The sequence below is a fragment of the Ictidomys tridecemlineatus genome, chromosome 15 (genome assembly GCF_052094955.1).
Source record: "Ictidomys tridecemlineatus isolate mIctTri1 chromosome 15, mIctTri1.hap1, whole genome shotgun sequence".
NCBI lineage: Eukaryota > Metazoa > Chordata > Mammalia > Rodentia > Sciuridae > Ictidomys > Ictidomys tridecemlineatus.
Window position 1 is genome coordinate 39,289,646 of NC_135491.1, and position 22,394 is coordinate 39,312,039.

Here is a 22,394-nt window from a genome sequence, read left to right on the forward strand (position 1 = left end):
ATAAACACCCAATATAGTAACACACGAGGTAAATGACAAGAATGAAGACACTCAGAATTATCAGCCAAACCAAAGAAGATGATTTAAGAAGGTATTTGGATATATAAACAGATATAATAAAGCAAGTCACAGCGGAACATCCAGTTTTACTGTTGAAGAGTGGGAAATGCTGAGAGAAGTTTTCATCAATGTTCTTTATTTTCAAAGAACTTGGCTAACCAGAGTTCTAACAGGAGTTGAAAATATGAGATAGATTTCTGATATAGAAATCATAGTCACTTGATAAATAGTATGCATCTTATTATTCAAATAAGTAAGTAGATCACAATGGGAAAGAACATAGTAGATAAATAGCAGTCATCAACTAGTTCTGAAATTCTATATTGGTAGTAAGGGAGTGGGGGGGTAATCAAAATGCTATAAACTCAGAAGAAAATTACAATTGAGATTTAAAAAGAAATACAGCTGGGTGTAGTAGCACACACCTGTAATCCCAGCGGCTCTGAAGGCTGAGGCAGAAGGATCGTGAGATCAAAGCCAGCCTCAGTAATGGTGATGTGCTAAGCAACTCAGTGAGACCCTGTCTCTAGTAAAATATAAAATTGGGGTGGGGATTGGCTCAGTGGTTTAGTGACCCTGAGTTGAATCCCTGGTATCCAAAAAAAAAAAAAAGAAAAAGAAAAAGAAATACATAAAACTAAAGTTTTGTTTGGGCTCTGGAACAGGGGTGTGACAGTGTTAAATCATGTTTTTTTGTATGGCTAAAAAGCCTGATAATAGCCTGGCTGTGTTACCTACACCTACCCTTTAAGCAAGAGAATCTGTCTCATTGAAAGCCTTTTAAGAATGCAGAAGGTCAGAACCAAAATTCATATTTAATGGAAGCAATCACATTTTCAAGTTTCAGCCATGACTACTCAATGGGTGGATGAGTGGGTTTATAAATAGCTGGATGCATCAGTGGGTAAACAGGCTAATAAGAGAATTAAGATGAGAAGAAAGGGAAATGAATGGTTTATTGAAGAATGCATAGCGTGTGAAAGAGCAGATGAGGGAATGGCTTACTAAAGAGCTTCTCAAATAGCCCTCCTTTGGATCAATGAGAATCAAAGGAACTGGTTTGAATCACAACTACCAGATATAATCTTCCACAAATACTTTAATTTCCCTATATTGGTTTCCGTTTGTTAAAATGGTATTGACAAGGGCAACTCCACTGTTATCAAAAATCTTCTCAGATTGATGCAAGAATAACATAGCAATGAAAACTTTTTTGTTTGGGTTTTTTTCCTACTTCTGCACTCACAGTATCATTATAACTATCATGCAAACTTGGAAATGGAGACTAACATACTGTCAAATTATCAGAGATAATGCTGATGGTACAGTCTACAATGCTGTTAATATGTGTGTGTGTGTGTGTGTGTTTGTGTGTGTGCATGTGCGCGCATGCACAAAATGGGTGCATGTATGTGTGTGTACTTGTGAATATGCAGGTGTCTCCCCTCTACCTCCATTCCACAATGACACCTGGAATTTGGCTGAATAAATATCAAACAACACCAACAACAGAAGTGCAAAGAAATCCTGAAAACTGAGGATGCTTTTATTGTTTCACAGAACAAATAGATCTTTTGGAAATATATATGCGTGTGTGTGTGTGTGTGTGTGTGTGTGTGTGTATAATTAATACAGAAGATATATATCTTCTGTATTAATAATTCTATTATTGTTTTATAAAAGTAAATATGGTATTTGTTTAATTTGTGATCATAAATAACAAAAAATAATCCTTTCAAATCCACTGTTGGAGCTTAAATGTTTTCCTTCAAAATACACAAGTTGAAGCCCTAACCCCAGAACATGACTGTGTTTAGAGACAGAAACTTTAAAGAAGTGATAAAGTTAAAATGAGGCTATTTCATTGACTCTAATCCAATTTGACTGGTGTCCTCATAAGAAGAGGAAATTTTGGCACAGAGACACCAGGGATGGGTCTGCAGAGAGAAAGGAACACACGAGGACCCAGTAACCAGGTGGCCAACTGCAAAGCAAAGATTGAGGCTTCAGAAAAATCAAAGCTGCTAAAATCATGATTTTGGACTACTAGACTCCAAAATCATAGAACGATAAGTTTCTTATATGTAGGCTACCCACTCCATGATAATTTGTTATGGCAGCCCTAGCGAACTAATACATCTTCCTAAGGCATTCCAGCTATTTATCAACAAATGCCTCATGGAAGCAAATGGCGGTTGCAACTTGCAAAGATGCCTCCCTAAGATTTTATGCTAGCTGTCAGAGGAGGAATAACAATCTTTCAAAAATAGCCATGCCCTAAATTTCCAGACTCTGTAAACATGCTGCCTTACTTGCAAAAAGAACTTTGAGATGTGAGTAAATGAAGGACCTGGAAGTTGGGCGATTATTCTGGAGTATCCAGGGGATCTCAATATAATTAATCACATAGGTCTTTGAAAAAAAAAAAAGTTTTCCTTTGGTCAGAGGAAGATATGACTGTGGAAGAATGATCAGAGAGATGCAACCTTGCTAACTCAGAAGATACAGAAGTGGATCCACTAGCTAAGCAGTGTGGGGATGTTCAAAAAGATTAAAAGGACTAAGAAACAGATGTCTCTTCCCAGAGTCACCAGAAAGGAATACAGCTCAGTGATACTCATTTATCTTAGTCTGTGAAACCTGTGTTGTTTCAGACCTTTATGACTATAGGATAATAAAATTGTGTGATTTTAAGCCACTAAGTTTGTGAAAATTAGTCCAAGAAACAATAAAGGATTAATAAGCTAGTTTTAGTAAAATTTTTGAAATGTTAACATGTTGATGCATCAGGCAGCTAGTGACTTTGAGTGAAACCGTATCCTTTTTCTTTTTCTTTTTTTTTTTTTGACAAAAAAATAAAGAAGTAGGGGATTACTTTTCAGATATTTTCTAGCTCAAACAGCCTGTGACTATTTAGACACATCCTTCCTGTTTGCATAGCTATTTGACATTTTCAATATATGACCATGGAGGCTCCCACAGAAAATAGATGCTAGCACAGTTACCCTGGCAAAGGAGATAACCTGTTCATTTGATTATTCAGTCATTCCTTCAAGGACATTAATAGAAAGTTTCCCTACCCACATATTTTATATTCTTTTATTTCATTTAATTATCACAACAACCCAGTGAGGGCATACTGAAGTCCTTAGCTTACACATTACATAAAGTGGAAATAGGAGATTTAGGCAGTTGTTCAATATCATAGGAAGCAATCAAGGGAAAAATGATACAAATCCAAGTCTATCTGCCACTCAAGCGCAGGCTTGTTTTGCCGTTTCAATATTGTGTGCCAGAACCAAGCATGGGGCTGGAAAAATATGATAGTACTTGAAACCAAAGAATTCACTGTTCACAAATACTTGGTGTCTAGTGAATGTATTTAAATATAAAATTTACATATCACCTGTATACTCAGTCGGAGTCTTGTGGGAATTACGAAAAGATAAAAGTCATCATATATCAGTGGCAGAGGGGGAAACAGAGTCCTAGGTCTAATGGTTTCTGGGAACGTTTATACCAATTGACACATCAGAGTTCAAGGCCCGCAAACTCCCCTGCAAAAAGGAGCCGAATGGTATAAGTCTCCCAAGGCTGGGAAGTGAGGAATGTGAGTGAGGAGGACAGAATTTTCTCTTGTCAACAGAAAAAGCTTTGGGGAAATTTAGTAAACCTAAGGGGTGGCGGTAGGAAGGTGAGGTGGGGGATTTATAGAATATTATAGCCATATGGATAACTATGACATTTATCTTGCAAATCAGACTCTACCAATGAGAAATACCTACCCAAATGATTGTGCATTAATACCTTCCCTTAGAAAATAAACAAATATCACCTTACTTTTCACATTGTTTTAGGCAGCTTTTTCATTATGGGGACTAAAAGAGGTGACCGGAGCAACTGTAGAGGAGGAAAAGTTTACTTGAGGGCTCAGAGTTTCAGAGGTCTTAGTCCATAGAAGGCTGGCTCAAGATGAGGCTGAATATTATGGTGGAGTGTATGGCAGAGGGAAGCAGCTCACATTATGGTGATCAAGAAGAAGAGAGAGTGTCTGCTCCCCGGATACACATATACACACTAAAGCCATGCTCCAATTTCACTTCCTCCAGCCATACTACTCTACTAATTCAGTAAATCCCATCAGGGATTAATTCACTGATTAGGCCAAGGTTATAACCCAATTCAGTCATTTCTCCTCAAAACCCTCTTGCATTATCTCACTTCTGGGAACACCACATCCATACCATATCACACATTCAGCAACATCAACAATGTAACAACTATGGTGCCCCAGAGTCTTATACATCAAGGACTTGACCTCTAACCTGTGGCACTTTGGGAAATTGGTGAATTCTTGGGAGGTGGGGCTAAGTGGAAGGAAGTTAAGTCACTGGGGGAAGGCCTAGGAGAGGAATATTGGGATCTCAGCCCTTCTTCCCTCACTTGGTACTTCCTGGCTACCATGAGGTGAACATGTCTTCTTTGCCATGCATTTCTTCCATGATGTCCTGTGCAAAAGTACAAAGCAATGAACCAAAAAAAAAAAAAAAATTGGTCAAGTAACTCTGGACTTGTAATTCTGAAACCATGAGCCAAAATAGTCTGTTTTCTTTTCTTTTCTTTTTGATTGTCTCAGATATTTTTGTCACAGCAATGGAAAAATGACTAACACAGTAACACTGTTAAGGTAAATAATGGATGTTCAGTTAGTAATGTTAAATATAGGAAAAAGCTCTACCATAATTCATTTCCTCCTACTATTATAAGTTGATATGTACATTCACAACTTCTTGCCCACTCTGATCATTAAAAAAATATCCGGCCTGGTGGTCCTTTTAATCTTCCTTCTATCAGTTGGATGAGCTAGTTTTTTTTTTTTTTTCCTGGAATAAAAAGTTCACAGTATTACTAAAGCAGAAGGTAATAGACATGGAAAGGAGAGGGTATAAAAGTGACCAAGTGTTTACAGGAATAGGAATTAGGTAAGAAGATTTCATATTTTTGTATATTTTTATTTACTTTTAGTTTTTGTATATTTGGTCAGAGTAAAGAAATTTGGGGACATTTATCACCAATATAAAACATTATCATAGGTACAAGATGGGAACTGAATGTGTTAAAAATTTTATTGAACTAATAGATTTATAAACTTCACTTTGGTACACCATAGAACCATATAATTAAAGAAGTAAATTGACATTCAATAATCTTTGTGTGTGAGACTAAGGATTCTTTGAAAGTGATCTTGGGCTTAGACTTACTGAAGTTCAGCCTTGCATAAATTATGTACGTGTGTGTTTTTGTGTGTGTCTGTGTGTGATCTTACAAGCTGGGAGGAAGAAGAAAGAATTGAGACAAGAGAATGGAAGAATGAAATGCTGCTCTAATCATAGTAGATGAGGTTAATAACTATAGTTAAGTAAAAAAACAGGTAGTGTTTGTCCTCAGTGTGTAGGAAGTTCTCACAGAGGCCTATTACAAATCCATTTACACTTCATTTTTACTTGTAGTTCTCAAGAAAAATGAGGATACACTGGGAAGGCAACATCCTAACATAAAGAGGGCCTAGCCAGAGGAGCCTGAGGACCTAGAAATAGGATTTTTTTTCAATGCTTCAACACAGTCAGTCCTGCTCCTAAGGGTATAAATCCTAGAGTGAGCTGCCTTTGTGAGTTCTTTTAGAAGTGCAAGTGGAGCATGCTCAGATGAGACTTATCCACCCTGATCTGCTTTCCTAAGTCTTGGGGGGACAGTTCATCATGAAGCCTAGGCTCCTTTTGTTTGTTGTTGACTATCTGTACATAATAATCCGTCTCCATGTAATTTGTCACACATTTAAGTTCTGTCTTAAAAGACTCAAGAAAATGGTAAAAGAACAGCGCAAGGTAACTAATCAGCACACAGCCATATTACTTTGAACAGAGAACTAAAATGTTCTGGCAATAAGGTAGAGCTGCAAGGTAGTGAAGAGGTCCTTCCTTTCTCTGTAGGAATCACCTCTGTCAACACTTTCCACCTGGGCAATGGAAGACACAGGAATGTCCAGGGCAGCAGTTCTCAATGAATGGTCCACAGACCTATGGGCTAGTATAGGGACCTTTCTGAGAATTTGGCAGGAAGTTGTTTGTTCTTTCCACTGCATTATGGTGGGTAAAACTGCTGGCTCTTTAGTAGCCATCTAGACAATGGCATCAAGCTGTTACCAAACTCACAGCATTCTTCACTACAACGTAGTCTTGGGATCTTAAAAGAAAAAAAGAAAGGTTCAATAATTTAATAATGACTTTAATGAGATGATAAAAATAATTCTATGGAATCCCAGTTCTTTATATTCATATTTTAATCTTCTGTGTGATGAAATGGGTGCCATAAAGCACTTATTCTGCACCTGTGTGAGCATGGTTTCAAGGATACAACTGGCAAATGTCTCCGTTTAGAGCTGAACTAATCATGTTTTTTATTGAATATCATTTTCTTGAAAAAAATAGGTAAACAAATTATAGCCATCCTGACTTTATACTTAGCATAGGTTTTGTAAGAAATTTATAAAACTAGTTTACCATTTCAAAGATAATCAATATTATTTGTTGTTGCCTATATCAAAATTTGAATGTTTTACAAAAGATTGGAACTTTAAAAATGTGTATCTGCCCCTGTGAGACTGAAGCTTCTAGATATGTAAAGAGTTTTCTGTGAGATTGCTGGTATTACTAGGTATTTTTTATATTATATAATGAAATTTAGAATATCTTTATAGATCATTAAACCAATATTTTCCAAACGCATGTTTAAGATAATTACAAATTGGCAAAAGATTCATTCAAAGTGCAACAGAGACCAATGGAATTGTTAATGGAGCAGAGTACAAAAATTTATTGATACAATTTCAGGTTCCACACTGCATCTAGTTTTAAGAAACTACCACTTGTAGAGATTTCAGTGTGGTATCAAAGAAAAATATCTATAGTTATCTGAAAAGGTTATTAAAATCTCCATTCATTTTCCAACTACATATTTGTGTGGGGCTGGATTTTCTTCATCTAATTCATTGAAAACAACATATTGCAACAGATTGGATGCTGAAGCAGATATAAGAATCTAGCTGCATTCTATTAAGCCAGAAATTAAAGAGATTTTTATAACTGTAAAACAATATCACTCTTTTGCATATTTTTGAAAAATATATTTTCACTAATATATACCATTTATATAACATTTTATAGGCTTATTATTTTTAGTATTTGTTTATTTATTTATTTTTTTGGTACTGGTGATTGAACCCAGGGATGCTTCACCACTGAGCTATATCCCCAGCCATTTTTATTTTGAGACAGGGTTTTGCTAAGTTGCTTAGGGCCTAAATTGCTGAGGCTGATCTTGATGTTGTGATTCTCTAGTCTTAGCCTTTGCTTTTATATTTAAATGATTTATTTTCTCAGACTTAATGTATAATATAGCAAACTTTAATGTTTTTCCCATAAACTGGAACTCTGTGGAGTGCTCAATAAGTGTTCTTTTCTTTTTTTTTAAGGGGGGGTACTGGAGGCACTTTACAACTGAGCTACATCCTCAACACTTTTTATATATTTTTATTTTTTTAAATTAGAGACAAAGTCTTTCTAAGTTTCTTAGGACCTTACTAAGTTTCTAAGGCTAGTCTCAAATCTGAGATCCTCCTGCCTCAGACTCCTGAGTCACTGGAATTAAAAAGGTGGGCACCACCATGCCTGGCCTCCCTCAATAAATTTTAGAGACTTGAGCAGTCTTGTGACTAAAATATTTCTTAACTACTTAGCTAAAATATAAGTAGTACAATTTATATAATAATATCATAATAAAGATTATTTTCAGGAAATTAAATGCAATTTTTAGAAAACACTTTTATTAGTGCATTATAGTTATACAGAGTAGTTGAGTTTAATGCAAGTTTTATAGTGTAGACATAGGCTGCTGGTGTGGGATGTCTTCATTGCACTAAATATAAGGAGAATAGAGTGGTCTGATTGAGAGCAAAGAGGAGGAAAAGAGAAAGGAATAAACAAATATAGAAAACAATTATCATTAAAACTTTAATCTTTGATACGCTGTGCTTTGAACTTTACCATAAGACATCCCATTTCCCATAGGATGGAGAAGGAAATAGCAGTGATTACCATGAGGGTTAATAGGGTGTTTTCTGTGCACTTGGTGACAGGTGGGGAGGCAGATGGGCCACCTGTCCACATCACATACACTGTAGGGTTTATGACGATGAAGAATAACATATCAAATAATCTTTAATTTCCTAAGGGATCAGAACATAAAACCTTTTGCTTAAAAAAATACATGGAAAAAAAGTAGCATCATCATAACTCAGTCCCTTAGTCTAAAGTTATTCCCTATGTCCACTCTACTGAACAGCCTTGTTGAGTGAGCTGCCACTTCATTTTACAGAGGAATAGGTGAAAATCCCATTGGTTAAATGATTTCTCCATGGATTATGTTTAGATAGGGAACAAAGTTCATTTATGTCTCCCCTACCACACCACTCTGATTCCAAAAATATTTCTAAGTCAAAATTTGGGAGAAACCACTTGGTTGTTTTAAACTATAGCTCTTGATACCAATTCTGAAAGTCTTCAGAGATCCACAAAACAGAAAGCAGTCTCATTTTCCCTGTTTGTGTGTTCATACAGTCCAAATAATTTAGGTCAGATTTTCATAATCACAGGACAAAGGATTCAGAACTTCGGTAACAAATACAGATGTCTATCAGATCAGTACTGTAAAGAACTCTAATGAGTAACATATATCCCTGTATAATTTTCCATGCAAAATTAGTATAAAAATTATCTTTTTAAATGATATTTTGGGGGGCTGGGGTTGTAGCTCAGTGGTAGAGCGCTGCTTGCTTAGCACATGTGAGGCCCTGGGTTCAATCCTCAGCACCACATGAAGATAAATAAATAAATTAAAGGTATTATGTCCTTCTGCAACTAAATATATATGTTCATATTTGCTGCAGAAAATTTGGCTAAGTAAACCAGCATTCATGAAAAAAATAAAACATGCCCAACCCACACGCAGACATCTCATTAATTATTTTTATAAGAAAGCATATAAAAACAATTTTGCTGCACTTGAGATGGCATTTTATATACAATTCTGCATTCTGTTTTCTTACTTGTTGTCAGATAATAATGATATGCCACATTTTTTGCATAATTTTTATACAAGTAATGTCCATGTTAAAAATCATTTTGATAAATGCAAAATTTATAGAATTAATGATCAAAGAGACTAGGATTTTTTTTTACTTTTCCCACTTTCATCCAATAATGAGGAAATCTTCATTTTTTCATGCTTATGACTCATTCTGTCACTAGCTTCTTTGACCTCAGAAGCTGTAAATTGTCGATTCACCCTCAAGAAAAATAACCAGAATCAAGGCAATGGGATAAGTGTCTTTTTAAACTCTATGATTTATAAATCATGTATAATTTCATATAATGTGACAAAATATACTTACATTCTAGCAGTTGGGAAATAAATGATAAAGCTATTGACAGGTAATGGGATATATTAATAGTGTCAAGTTTCTACCCATAATCATACACATATATTAAATTTTATAAATGATGTCTTATGATTGCTTGCTTTGACATTTTTCTATAACTCTTGGGATTAGTTATTATAGAAACTCCTGTTGTTAGCTACTAATAATGAGAAACAAGAAATGTCTTGCAAATTTGAACCCAGATCTTTTCATTCCAAACTCAGCTTTTCTATTCTATCCAACTGTCAAACACTCAAAAGTGTTTGCTATATAAAGAGCATTATCTGCATTGAAATTAATTGATAATGCAGACTCTCATTCAATCCTTAGACCTCTTGAGTTCATTAGTGATCATTTTTGCTCCTAATAATCAATAGTATTGACAGCACACCCTTTGGGGAAAAAAAAATGATAGTTTTGGTATCACAAACCCTGAAAGTTTCAGTGTCTGACCACAGGAAAGTAAAACTTGCCTCATTCTACTCTTATGCAAGTTTGACAAATGAGGAAATAAATTGATCTTTCTCTAAGCCATTGTGAATATTAAGTAAAATGCTACATGTCAAATACTTAGCATAAAGTTAACATATCCAAATTCCCTACCCAAAATGCACTTCTCAAATCAAATTTAACAATAATTTGCACATTTAATCAATTCTACCACCATCCTAGACACTCATCTCAAATCACAAGTTAATATTATCCAAGTTACTGGGAAGTCCAGGCAATCTGAATGGTAGTGGCAATAGTTGTGTACACATTTTCATACATGTGTGCACCAACACACATGCAAACACACATATGCTCAGAATGGGGCAGACTTTAGCAAACATGGTGCTGTTCAACAATTTTAGGGTAGGACCAAAAAAGTTGCATTTCTAATAAAGTTCCCAGATGCTGCTAAGGATTTTGTTCAAGGCACCAATGCTTTGAGGGCCACCATCTTAAAGCTCAAAATGTAAATTCCTTCTGTGATTTTTTTTTAATCCTGAAATATTCTATATAGAATTGTGTTGTAGTATAATGGCAAATGTCATTTTTAAAAAATTATTCAAAATATGTCTGAGAGGAAATAATTTTAAGTTCCAAACCTTTTTTCAGGGTTTTCCAGTATTCCTGCCTTGAATACTAAGATACTTTGTTATACAAAAATGTAATAATTCATTCAAAAATATGTGTAATGTTTCAACTATGTGCCTAACACATGGGTTCTGATCCTATCATCTTGTAGGATATAGTAGATTCACACTCCTTTGGCAGGGTTAGGTATTTGACCAAAATTACCTACCTGTCTCCCAGATTCAGAGAAGCCTGTAACATTTAATAGCAAAGTCCTTTCCACACCCCTGATCTCTACATTCACTTCTGAAAATAATAAGCTTCCCAGACACCATTAGTGTGTGCTCTTGTGAAGGTTAAAGAGCATCACATTCAAAAATTGCACTCATAAATATACAGGATCTTGGTGATTGATGGAGCAATATAATCAGGATAAATGAATATTAGTTTTTTTTAAAAAAAGACTTAAACTAAAAACCTTTTTATCTAGACATATCATCAGCTTTAGTTGCTGCAGTTCTAACTTCAACCATCTATTTTTAACATCACTGCCTGTTTTGGCAAAAGAACAATTTAAATAAAGAGCTGTTAGTTGTCCTGAAGAGGATTATTTATAAGACACTCTTAATATACAATTTCCATAGAGCTGCTAATTGTTCCTTACTTTGAAATTCATTGTTCTGAGAATGAGATGCGGTGAGTACTGTAAATATCAACCAGGCAGAGGATAATGCTCCGCATTAGCATCCAAGTTATGATTCAGTCATAATTAATACACTTCTAAAATAAAGTGTTGACAGCACTCTTATTCAAATATATAGCATATGTTTATAGTCTCACACATTGAGGTGCACACATAATTACAGTATATGTGTGAGAGAAATTGCAGAGGCCATCCTAGAAGCCATGGTTGTGCTAATTGAAAACTGCCATTGTCCAATTAGAGCAGGTGAGACCATAGGGTGGCCACACTGTCAAATGCCTATCAGACACGGCCAGGCTGATTAAATTACAAGACAAAATGCAATAAAAAGAGCAAGAAGTTTTTGCTGCTCTTGTTGTGGTTGTTTTAATAGAGCACTGAGAAGCTAATGGATATCAGGGCACTTGCTGTTTCTCCCTAACCCAGTCAAGGATCGATCTCAATGGAATAATATATTACAATAGACAATATCGAGTAACTCAGAACCACAAGGCTTACCTTTCACCAAAACAGAGTCACTACTTGGAGGAGAATGATAATTTCTACTTGTTAGAGATGTGCTTACCATGATGTGAGGTAGAGAAACTGCAAAGTGTGCCGTTATATTACTTTTATTTTTCTCTATTTGAACTCATTAGAAAAGAAGTAATGAATCCTGTGTAATTAAAGAGGGATTACCCCACACATATTTCAAAGTATCATGTAACATGTATTTCAAGAGACATTTAAACCAGGATCATTCTTCTGCAAAAGCATAACATACTGTTCCTTTGAGGAAATGTGTACCATGAAAGGTTAATATCAATACTTGTAGTAAATAACCATTTATCCCATAAATGATTCGACTACTGAAGTACTATATTTAGTTGGTGAGGGAAAAGAAAGCAATACGAAAAATTACTAACATAATTTCAAAGATCACTCCTTCCAGGATGAAGTCAGGAGGAGGCAGGATAGGTTAAATGAAAAAGCAAAATATGGAGAAGGACAAAGATGTGAACTTATATTAGAATCTACCATGTACATTATACTACTGTTCAAGTTGGTTTATATCATTGCTTCACCTCCACAATATCACCATGAGGCAATTTCTATTACTCTAAGGCCATAGATAAGAATTTGAAGACATAATTACAGTATATGTATAGTTAAGTAACCTGCACACAACTAATAAGCACACAGTTAATAAGCAATTGGAGTTTTGGTCTTGGATTCTAAAAGTGTGTGTGTGTGTGTGTGTGTGTGTGTGTGTGTGTGTGTGTGTACATTTACTGTAGGAGCACAAAAAAATCTGTGCTATAAATACAGGAAGAAGGAAATAAAATGAACATTGATTGAGGTTTGATCCTTTGGCAGTTTACTTAAATCACAAAACAACAAACAGAAGAACAAATATTTGAACCCAAGTGTGTCTGACAGCAGCCCATTAATCTCCAGTAGCTCATATTCCTTTCCAAAGTCTTCTGATTTATTTATAGACAGTTTTGCTTCCTGTCTTTGCAACATCTTCCAAATTAACACCCTGATCTGTGTCCTTGTTAGCTATTGCTTTTGAAGGGTCAACTCTTGAATTCACCAAACAGATGAAAACCGTTAGTGGTAGAAGGACTTTTTTATGTCCTCAGGTTTCTGTGACACCTGACAGATGGAACATATGCCCACAAATAACCCAGTGTTTAAACAATTGTCTGAGCAACATGGAGAGCCAAGGTGCAGTGAGCTCATTCACAAGGAAGAACTATTAAAGGGTTCATAATTTTGATTCAATAGCTTCCATTATTTTTTTTGTGAGTCGACATAAGTCTCCTCAATAGTAATGGCAATTATATGGAGACACACACTTAAGACTGGCATCTAGAATGTGCTGTTCATGGTGAGGTTTAGGAGGAAAAGTTGGCAACAAAAGGTCTCACTTTTTCTTTGAAGTGGCTAATTGCTACTGTTGAACTCAACCATTAACACCTTTCATGACAATTTCAAGGACAAATCAACAGGCACAGTTGAAAGCATGTCATGAACCTGTGCTCTGAGTGCTCTACCAGTTAGACTTGGAGATCATTTGCACTAACTTCTCCCCTTTTTAAATGTTTGTTTTGATTCACTTTTTCTGTAATTCAACATTACTCTACTATTCAACATTACATTACTGTTTCGAAGTCACTCAGTCCTCCATTCACCTCTAGCTTTGTGATTCAAACATCTCATAACTTTAGACAAATCTCTTTCCTTCTCTTCACTGCAGTTTCTAAACATACACATACTTTGTATGTATATATATATAATATGCATATTTGCATATATATTTAATGCCCAAATATGCATATTATATATATATATATTTATATTAATTCATTTTAACATTCTATTTGAATTACTGCAAAAATGGTGATTATAATTTTAAGTAGATATATACTTTCTTTTTTGTTGTTGTTGTTTTTTTTGGGGGGTGGGTTACAGGGGATTGAACTCAGGGGCACTTGATCGCTGAGCCACACCCCAGCCCTCTTTTGTATTTTATTTAAAGACAGGGTCTCACTGAGTTGCTTAGAACTTCTCTTGTGCTGAGGCTGCCTTTGAATCATGATCCTCCTGCCTCAGCCTCCCTTCTGAGCTGCTGGAATTACAAGCTGAATTACTACACCCGGCTGATGTATACATTCTAATCAATCAAATATCTCTAAGTGTGATTCATAATTCCATATACACTCATGACTTTCATATAAAAAGCACTAACTCTGCTACTCAAAGCTAGACTTTCAGTGTTATTCAAATCATGACTAATCTCAGAGTCAAGTGGCACCAGATCACCAGTTCTTCGGTCCAGGTACTGTACAGCACCATGAAAGGGCAGGGTTTGTTGTGAGGCCTAGGAAGATGGAGCAGGTGGGGTCCTGTGGCCTTCAGCATAAAGCTGAAACTTCAATATTTTTTAGCCAACTTTAAGTTGTGCTGATTGAAAATATTGTTTGATAAGAAAGTTAGGCTACTTAATAGCCAGAGTAGTCATCACTTTCCTTTAAGGACAGTTAGATCACTCCTTCAGAGAGGGGGATGAATTAGATAGTATGGCTAATGAGCCCCAATTAAAGCTTGTCTTTTTCTTTTTCTTTTTATTTTCTTTATTTTTTTAATATAAGGGCCACCCCATGAACATCAGAAACATTCCAAACATTCCAGCTATGTCCACTGATGGCAGGAAAATGAAAATGCGGGTTAGACAGAATGGAAATTAAAGGAAAGTTTAAACTTAAGGGCTATAAGGGCACAGACAATTAGAGGGTCCTGGGCCAAACCAAAAACCTGGATACTTTTCCAGTACTTGTTTTGCATAGATTTTGACCAATAACATTGATACTTTTCTAATACCTGATTAGCACAGATTTTTGACCAATAGCGTTGGTACTTTTCCAAGACCTGATTAGCGCCGATATTGATCCATAGCCCTTCCTAGTAGATATATAAGCTCTTAGACTAGCACATTTTAAGTGGCAACCCTGCAGGAGTTCTTTTTTTTTTTTTAATTCCAACTTAAATAAACTCTACTCTCGTGCATTAAAAAAAAAAAAACAGGCTACTTAGAAATAATTAAAAATCACTGTTCTGAATTCTCCAATACCTGTTCCTAAACTATATAGGAGCACACATGAGAGACCCACTGTAATATCATTTATGTGACCAGTACTTCCCTTCAGTATAGTTAGTTCTGCTGAACTGCACTTTGCACATAATAGCTGCACTTTTGTGACCCACATTAAAGAATGTTAGAAATTAAAAGTTCTATGAAACACCTCGCAGTGATATTACATGGGTGGAGGGGAGGTGTTCCTCAATACACTGCCTGGTACACTGCAGAGGGAAAATGCTTCAGTGACAATAAGTATCGCCAACACATAACCAAATTTCTCCAGAGGAACTAGTTATCAAACGGGTACTATACAGGTGCTCTGATGTGCACAATTAATCACATTTTCCACTTCACAATGGATACAGTAAACTAAGAGTCATATTTTTGACCACATTAATAAAGCATTTAAAGGAATCTTTTATGCATTTTTGTGCACTGGCGAAATTTACCATGCCATTTTTGCTCCCATGTTTGTTTTCCATTTTCATCAGTTTGTTCTGAACTATGATTAATTTATAAAGCCTTGTCATTGATTTTTATGTTTTGTTCCAGTTGTACTTTTTAAATGTGTATATATCCCCCTGTGGTGAGCTTTCATATACTTAAGTAAATAAGGGGCCCTTGCTTTTGAGATAATCAATTTCTAATGGCCACCATATGCATATGGTAAGGCCACATTGCATATGTCCTATGTGTAGTTCTTCCTCTTTTGTGAAGAAGCTGGTCATCTCTAAGACAAGAAGTGAGAATTCTTGTGCCTTCTGTGGTCCTAGACTATGCTGGATGACTGAATCTGTTTTGGTCCTGTGTTCTTCCTCCCTTCTATTCCTTCCTATCTCTTGCCCACCTCTAATGAAGGAAAAAACTGCAAAGTCAAGCTGTGTGTGTTAGCATATGACTGTAATTCCAGCCTGTAACTCCAGAGCCTGAGGCAGGAGGATCACACACAAGTTCAAGGCCAGACTGGACAACTTAGTGAGATCCTGTCTCCAAATACAATAAAAAAGGACTGGATATAAATTAGTGGAAGGTTCCTTCTCTTGCATCTCAAACAAAGCAAAACCTGCAAATTCTTTAGAAGTGGTCTCACCTTTAGATTCTAATATTGATTCAGTATTAGAATCTAAATCTAATATTTAGATTCTAATATTGGCCCCCTAAACCAATATACCTCATCACAATCAAGGTTAGCGGATTACCAACCTTTTTAATGTGCCAATAGAAATAGTAGTATATTTTAGAGACAATATGGAAGTGATTCAAGAACTCTTCTGAAGGTGTTCAAATTACCCTTTCCCTGTCGGTATTCTAAGAGACCTACATATTGGGGCCTAAGATGTTACCGGACATATTTAGAAAAATAAATATGTTGACTAGGTATTCAAAACAGTTATTTAATACAGCAACGATACTGTGGAAATGGATTGTCTCCCAAGAGCCTGACCCTCAGTGTAGAGACACAGAGGTAGAGGTGTTAGGAACTTTATATGGTGAAGACAAGTGAAAGATTTTAGGTCACTCGGATTGTTGCTCTTAGAAAGAATTGAATTAGAAGAGTGACCTGTCATAAAAGTAAGCCTGATCTCTCCCCAGTGTTACTTTGGCTTCCTGTCTTGCCATAGAGTCTCTCCCTCTCACACACACTCCTGCTGTGATACCATCCACCATGATATGACATAGCCAAGGAGCAGCGCATCCCAGAGCCAAACAGTTGCCAGAGCCATGACCTTAATCCTCCAGAAGTATAAGCTAAATGAACTGATTTTACTTATAAGTTACCTAGCCTTGAGCATTTTGCTGTAATAATAGGAAGTACACTAAAATAAAAGCTTACAGGATTTTGTTTTGTTTTCTAAAACTTGTAAATATTGTCAATCTCTGTACTATGTACTTTCACAGTATAAACTCATGTAAGCTTCTTGAATCTTGGCTCCCTAATGTGTACAGAGGGGCTAAGGTTTCATATCTAGTATTTAATATCAACCCCGCCATTCTGAATTCACAACTCATGCTTTTAACCATGTGACTTAAAACAATAAATTTGGAAACAAAGTGCTTAGACTATTTTCATTCTTAACTACCTCAGAAGGAACTGTTCTCCAGCATGGTTCACAGATTCTTGGAAAGAAACCTATCGTGCTGAGTTTATCAGTAGGGATTTCCAACAAATCCACAAATGGGGATAAAAACATGCCCTATTTTTAATGAGAGAGAAATCAATTCATCAACCAACAGATTGATACACGAAAATCTATATGAATTACGTGGCTCAGTCAAAAGCCAACATTTAGTAGTTGTAGGTCAGTTTAATATATGCCAAGCCTTTTCTTCTATGACTCGGTTCTTCAACAGAATATGCCAAGGATAGCATTTAAACAGAAGGTTGATCGTTAATCAATTTGTAATTACAGTGGTGATTATAAAGGACTGCTTAAAAACAACAGCTTATTTAAATTTGTATTATGCATGCCAAGAACAAGAGAAATGTGTAAAATAAAACTTAAAAAAAAATAGTGTAAAAAATAAAGGTAAAAGTCAAATTAATTTGGAGTGATTGCCCAGGAATTTCCTGTTTAAATTAGCTAAAAGTAGAAAACACACACACACACACACACACACACACACACACACACGTGTGTATATATATATATATATATATATATATACATTAAAATGAGAAATAGAGTTTTATTACACTCGAATCTATATACTCTTTGACGCAAGTTATTCTAAAAGATGCATCCCAATTTCAGTACAGGATAAGAATGATTTGTAATTAGCACATTAAGCCACTGACCTTTGCTTCACTATAACTAAATGTCCTAATTCTCAATGCATCCTTGAAAAGCATTTGAAACTAGCTTATTTCTTTTATGCCAAAAAGACTGTAAGTTTACAACCCTGTCTTGACCTCTGGAATTCTGAATTCATCATTCACAAACCTTAGGAGACACTTGCTTTGGGCTTAGAATGTCTGTTAAGAACTGTGTGGACTTTTTATTCCATAAAAATACACCATAAACCCTTTTTTTCGATCTCAGTAAAATGATGTTCAGGTTTAAAAAAACAACTAAAGTAAGAGTTTGTACTGTATCATACCTTTCTCCATGGACTGTTAAGGATTCCAGCTATGATTTTGTCTTGTTAAGGAAAGTGGTCTCTAAGTATTTGTCTGTAACAAAACAAAAGGCCCTAAATGTCATCCCAATGAAATTCCTGATGTTATTCTTTATTACATAGCTTGAGTCGCCCAAGAGAGGAAATACAAGCTTTCAGAAGAGCCTACCATGCCCCCATCCTGGCCAGACTAGCTATATACTTGCACATCTAGTCATATCATCAAATTAAACAAGCTGAATGGTGGTCACATCAAAAATAGCACACACTTTAGCATTTTCTGGGAATTTGATTATACCAATCTGAAATTGTGAGATATAAACACATTCATAAAATCTCCCTTAAAATGAAAAGTTAAAATAATAAGGACAGTTTTTAAACATGCATTAGAAATGCCCTAGCTTCAGGTGAAATGTGCACTCTATTGGGTAGTCTTCACACTCTGGAACCACTTTATCTGTCCATTAGATATACCCAATTTCTCCTATTAGGAAAAGTGTCACAATTCCACTTGATTCCATTTTAAAATTCTTAAGGCATTTTGCCTACAATCACGGTGGTAAATATTAAAAAAAAATTGTTACCTACCTTTATAGGATGTATTTGTGGAAAATATATAATGTATGGTGTAGTGCTGGAATTTCTTCTGAAAACATATACACATGTTTGCCTGAACACACATACATGCATATGTATCTAATCAAAAGCTAGATAAGAATTGAGGTATAATAAAAAGAAAAAGTATAAAACATCTCCATGACACATATTAATTTAGAAGAGAGCACTCAGGGACTTATTAAAGATCATGCTTAAAAAAAATTAAGCATTATTAAAAATGCATAAGGCATTTCAAAGTTGTTGGGTTAGTGTGCTCTAAAAATGTGTTTGGGGTGTGTGTATTTGCTTCTTCAAATAGATGCTCCAAAATATAGCATATTTAAGCCCTGCAGAAAAACTAATTTGAAGTTCTATGAGTTATCTTGTTTCATTGTGATGCAAGGGATGGAACCCATGTCTTCTTACCTGCTAAGCCAGTGCTCCCCCACTTAGCTATACCTCAACCCTGAGTTTTAGGATCTATATAGTGTATTAGCATACTGTTCCACACCTAACTAATGACCTTGTGCTATTAGACATAGGTTATAATAGTACGTTAAGGAGGGTGGAAATTGCATCATGACTCATTTATTATTTTAGTAAAGCAGTTATTAAAAGCACTATTCTAAACCCTGTGGATAAAATATATAAATCAGAGTTGTCTTCTCCTCGCTCTCAGTATATATACATTAGATTGCACTGGATGACATGATTTGAATTCCACAAGAGAAAACACAACAGTTAACATAACCAGCCTTAGTGAAAGCAGATCACAATCTTTAGCCTTGTCCTTCCACATTTTGATGTATATCTGTATCTCCTCAGGACTCTTGTTAAAATACCATTTTGATTCAGCAAATCCAGGACAGGAGCTGAGGTTCTGCATTTCTGAGAAGCTCCCAAGTGGTAACTGAGTTTGTGATCCATTTGCTAAATAATCTGTTGTCTTCCCTCTTATTCATAATAACCCCTAGAGAGACACCTCCTCATATCTATTTTAAATGTATGGAAAGAAAGTGTAAAGGAAATTATACAGCCAAATTTAAATTTAGATTCAGTTCAGAGCTCTTTCTCTTTTCAATCAACTCCATTGATTGGAACAAAGGCAACCAATACTAGCTGAATAGCTTCAAGAAATCAAAAGGAGTCCAACAAGGTCAGGAGACAGAAGATGCAGAGTGACAAGAGGAGAGGCCACATGTGCCCGCAGTGGTATGCTTGAAGGCATTATTTAGATATATTAAGGATACTGGACTTCTATCCACAGGGATTGGGAAAAATTAATAAAGAATCGATCAAGATCAGGAGTGCACCATGTCCAGATGCATGCTTTTGGAACATCATTCAGACTTCAGTGTGGGAAACTGATTGATGTGATGTGATCTTGAACTCAGTAAAGACATTTTTGAAAATTAAATAACTTTTTTATATGGTGAAATAAAGCAGACAAGCAAGGATAGAAATGTAGCTTACATAGTGTGGCAGCAGCACACATAGACAGGCATAGAGAGCTTTCAGAAATATTTATTGGGATAAACTAGTTATTTCCACATGCCAGTATTTTGTTGTTGGTGCTGGTATTTTGTTTCCCATTTGCCAGTTTTTCACATAGTCCAAAGGAAATGTTCTTCTACTTTAAGATCTCATGTGATCTTGTACACGTTTCCAAAAGAGAGATATTTGCATTAATTTAAAATGGCATAGAGAGAATGATTTAAAGTTACATGGATTTGTTGTTCTCTGAATTGGGAGAGGAATTAGCATCTCAAACATTGTTAGTATAGCGTTAAGTAATACAGTATCTTAGTGGAGTTGCTTCACAGCAGATTATCTAGTGAACTGAATAACAAACAGGGATGTGTTTGCATGGTGCCAGCAAAGGTCATAGACTAATAAGACAACTTCTGAATGAAGGAAACTGCTTTGCCCCACCCCATGCAAAAGCAATGAGTGGTCCCTGGTAAGCCCAAAGCCACACAGCCCACCCACACCTCTAAAACCTTGATGCCGAGAAAAAAACCACCAGCCCACACATGGCATTTGGGGACAATCCCGTTTTTAAAGGTTTTGAGGAAAAATATGAAATGTATCTGGGAATTTAAACAACTAGTACTTTTTTCTGATAATGAATTCAGCTTATTACAAAGAACTTCCCAGATTCTACAATGGTTGTGTACACTGAAAGACAGAAACAAACATACAAAAAAGCTTAATGTTAGAATTGATGAAGGAAACCATACTTTATTGTGCCCTACTACATATTTAAGAATATAGGTTGTATATCAATCACATCTGATTTCAAACATAGACATTAAAGTAATTTACTTTTTTCTATTATGATTTTTCAGATGGGATAATATAAAGTCAGATTATAGAACTCTAAAATGTAGGTGTGTGGTATATAGCAATTAATTGATAGAAGATGAAGTTATCAGTTCTTTATGAATACTACGACTTTTTCCCACAACAAAAGTGAATATGAACACCCGACCTTGTCTCCCTCGTTTTTGTAATCCTCACACTGAACCCAAGGCTTAGCGTATTGTTGGTATTCAAGACACGTTTGCAGAATTATCTGATGACCACAAGCTCTAAAATCACCAGAGAATTTAGGTCTGATTGTCACCCGAAGCTTTTCTGGGATAAAAATGTAAGCTTCAGCTTCTAGTGCAATAATTACAACTGCAGGACATGACTCCAAAGATAAATTCCATGCCAAATCCAAAGCCAACAGAACAGACAGGGGACTGTTGAGAGGGTCATCTTTTGCAAATATTTTGAATAAATTTAAAACTACTATACCACTATGTGGTCATCTTTTGCAAAACCATAGTGAAGGCTGCTTTGATCAGAGGGGGAGAGAGGATTACATAAGGACGTTGGACGACAGTATGAATGAGAATGCTCCAACATGCTGCAAGTGAACTTTGCAAGAGTTGAGCAGTACAGTCTATCTGCTTCAAACTAGCATGATAAATTTAAAAGTTGTATATAGTTATGCTATTTTGAATGCATCAATAGGCTTTAAGATATTTTCACATGATGCATAACTAGAAAAATAAAGCCATCATATTATTTAATATGAAATAAATTAACCAATATATTTTCATTAAATTTCCATTAGGTCCAAATGTGGCTTTATGTAGGCAAGCTCTGAGTAGAAAAATTCAGAAATGATGAATGGCAATAGCACATAACTATATATATATATATATATATATATATATATATATATATGCTTCTGGACTTTAGTTTGCTTCTTAAGAGATAATAAACAATGCATGCTTTATAACATCATAGGTATATACATATTTTTCTCTGTATAGAATACAGTGTAGAAAGTTGCTCCTTTTGTTTTTCCTGGAGGAGTGAGTGTCTATAATGAATTTGCATAGTTACAAGGTTTTAGAGTAGATCTTAGAATAGCAAGATAAGGGGTGTGGGTATAGCTCAGTAGTAAAGCACTTCTCTAGCATGCAAGAGACCCTGAGTTCAATCCCCAGCACCATGGGTCAGGCAGGGGACAGAAAAGAAAAGTGGGGGAAAAGACAGGGTAAAAGAGCAGATCTTGGGAAGTGTCATAGCACAAGCTGAAGAATCAGATTTACCAAGTCCACATATTACCTGTAAACGCCAGAAAGCTAAATTACCTCTTAGTGACTCAATGTCTTTGACTCTAAGACAGGTATGATGCCTTT

At 35.6% G+C, this 22,394-nt stretch overlaps 1 protein-coding gene across 5 annotated transcripts in view; it reads right to left on the minus strand.

Annotated features, from left to right (window-relative positions):
* The window catches only part of Cdh8 (cadherin 8), a 350,701-nt gene that overhangs the window by 241,036 nt on the left and 87,271 nt on the right, over positions 1 to 22,394 (minus strand). The window lies entirely within an intron of this gene.